The sequence below is a fragment of the Fukomys damarensis genome, unplaced genomic scaffold (genome assembly GCF_012274545.1).
Source record: "Fukomys damarensis isolate Sample0158 unplaced genomic scaffold, DMR_v1.0_HiC HiC_scaffold_13, whole genome shotgun sequence".
NCBI lineage: Eukaryota > Metazoa > Chordata > Mammalia > Rodentia > Bathyergidae > Fukomys > Fukomys damarensis.
The window spans coordinates 12458400-12461372 of NW_022900925.1; the positions used below are offsets into that span (position 1 = coordinate 12458400).

Here is a 2973-nt window from a genome sequence, read left to right on the forward strand (position 1 = left end):
TTTTTTTTTTTTTTTTTTTAAGAGACAACTAGTGTGGCTTTAGTTTGGTAAGTGAGGGAGAGAACAGTATGGGAGAAAGAAGATTAAAATAGGTAGGGGAGAACTCATAGAAGGTCTTATAAGTCATAGTAAGGAGCTTAGGTTTTATCCTGAGGTCAATAGAAGACCTTTGGGTTTTCAGCAGGGGAGTAACATGATGCAATTTGCATTTAAAAAAATATCCTCTGTCTTCTGTCTTATGATGTAAGTCAGAGGTTCTCAATTGGGAGGTGATTTTGTTCTTCAGTTATACTTGGCACTATCCAGAGACATTTTTGTCTGAGAGGGAACATAGAAAGTACTATGAGATCTTGTGGGTCAAGACCAGAGATACCACCAATATCCTATAATGCACAGTTCAGGCACCTCATCTCTCTGCCAACGGCAGTGAATCCTTATACCCAAAATGTTCATAGTACCAAAACTGAAAAACACTGAATATCCTAGCAACTTGAAAAACTAGAGCATGGTCCATTAGGAAAGCACCCCAGTTATTCATGGCACATTGTGGAGAGGCCTAAGAAACGCTCCTAGGAGAAGGTTAGAAGTAGTGTCTGTAGAGGAAAGTGTTATGTTGCACTTTGAAGAGCCCTCTGTCCCTGTTTTCAATAATTTTTGTGATATTTACCCCAGGAGGACAAAAAGGTTCCATCTTAGCAGGATATAAATGACCCTGATTGTATGGAACCCTTTGTGAGTTAAGGCACACACTATTTCCAGGCTCTATGCTAAGTCATCATTCATGTTTCTTCATTTATAATTCCAGGGGAGTATGCTGGGCTATTTCCTAGAACATGCGCTCAGGCCAGGAAAAATGTTATGGAGGCTACCCCAGTGTTTCTGCCTCATAAAAACTCTATAAATGAATAATTGGCCTTTGGAATTTTAGCGTTTGGCCAGCTTTCTAATTCTTTTTAATATGACATACTGTGCATTATATACAGATGCTCTTTTACCATTTTTTTAAATGAACAAGTACTTTAACAATGTTCCTTATTACTATTTTAATTACAAGATTTGTGCTTTATGTAATAAATGAAATGATTCAAAGCTATTTAAAATTTTTTAAATAACTTGTCATCACTCCTTTCCATTTCCAGCCTCTGAAAAATAACTGTCAGAAGCATGGTATGTATCTTCCAAACCTTTCCCTTTAACTGCTTTTGTCCCCCTTCTTTTCGTTTTCTTTTTCTTGCGGGGGGGCATACTGGGGATCAAACTCAGGACCTTGTGCTTGCAAGGCAGGCGGTGGGACCACTGAGCTAAATGCCCACCTCCCGCTTCTTAATAGTACATGGAAGACTGCTTTGAACATGACACTGGAAAAGCCAAACACCTTGTTTCTGCATGATTGATTCTCCAGGAGGGACACAGGAGCTGGGTAGCTGCTTCTTTTTGTCTTCATCTCATAAGAGGATTTCTTCCTCCAGATTTTATTTATTCATATTTCAAAGCCAAAGTTCAAAGAGATACTCATAGACCACGGAAACGTCAAGGCCAGATACCTGGAGGAAAAAAAAGATATTGCCATACATACTGTTTTACAGGTCCCACAGCTCTAAAATGATGCTGTTTGTTAAAGATGCCTATTTTTCATAATTCTTAATGTACCTGCGTTTTATTTGTGTGATTCATACTGTGTGTCATTCTGTCCTCACAGTATCCTCTCTTGGAAGCTCCTAGAGAACATGGTGCTGCTGTACATGTGATCTATTATGTAATGCTAAGCACAATGTGTGTGCAGTAATGAGTGAAGAGCGGTACTAGTCCTCCATTCCAACCCAAGAAAGCCTTTAATGGCTCAGCCTAATAACCCATTGGATTTATTGTGCTAGGTGATTGTTGTGACTTACCCCCATTTGTAGCCAGTCAGGTTACTTTGAAAAACTAGATAAAATGTACCGAGTATAAATCCTTCTAAGACATCAGCACTTCTCTCATTCTCTTCTATTTATATAGCTGAGGGCAATTTACAAAATTGATCACATATATTTACTGTCTGTTCTGTTAGAAATACTTGAAATGAAAAAAAAATGATATTGATAGGATACTCTTTCCCTGGACTACAAAAGTCATAGGAAAAACCAGGAGTCCGGCCAGCAAGGTATTTGGCTCAAGTCCTTGTCTAGATTTTCCATAAATCCTGTTCATTCTTTCTTTTACTCCCACCTTAGTGTGGTAAATACAGGCATCCAGGCCCTGGATACTTGACCTGGCCTTTACTAGTTTAAGTAACGTTTACCTCTGCTCCTGCCAATAGCCTGAGTCCTTTCCATTCTAAGTGTTCTGTGAGTTAGAATTACATGGCTTCAAGTAGGAACTACTGTGGTATAGAATATTTTAAAATTATTTTTAGAATATTAAAAGTGTTTCTTCATTGTCCAAGAAAGCCATGAGGTCTATCTTTTGTTCCTCTGCACGTGGACATCTCTGTGGCTTCTTTTAGGGTTATAATCATTGGTTTAAATGATTTGATTATGATGTGTCATAGGGTCATTTTCTTCATATTTCTTATGTTTTGGGTTCATTGTACTTTTTATATTTTTAATGAAATTTAGAAATTTGAGGTTATCATTTCTTCAATTTTTGTTTTCTTTGTCCTCGCCACAGATGTCAGTTATAGGTCTCTTAGGCTATTTGAAGCTACCTCACATCTCACTGGTCCTCTGTTTTTCTTTTTTGTTTGTTTGTTTGTTTGTTTGTTTTTTAAATATTTTTTGGTGTTTCACTGAATAGTTTTTATTGTCTTCAAGTTCATTAATCATTTTTCTTCATTATCTGATTTATCATAAAAGCCATCCAGTGTGTTCTTTTTTTTAAATTTAAATTGAATTTATTGGTACATTCTAGGTAGACAGTACAGTTACATTCATTACTGGGATCTTGTACCCTTTACATACCGGGTCTTGGTTCTCATTTTTTCCCCTTGTCCCC

General features: G+C 37.2%; 1 protein-coding gene across 10 annotated transcripts in view; it reads left to right on the forward strand.

Moving 5' to 3' along the window:
* The window catches only part of CUNH17orf100 (chromosome unknown C17orf100 homolog), a 56265-nt gene that overhangs the window by 2091 nt on the left and 51201 nt on the right, over window positions 1-2973 (forward strand). For 8 of the 10 annotated variants that reach the window (XM_033762841.1, XM_033762838.1, XM_010611334.3 and 5 more), the window contains exon 2: window positions 1140-1167. The gene's annotated coding sequence lies outside the window, so the exon portion shown is untranslated. Of the gene's footprint in view, window positions 1-1139; window positions 1560-2973 lie in introns of those variants that run through there. The other 2 variants (XM_010611332.3, XM_010611330.3) reach the window with 2 other exon arrangements.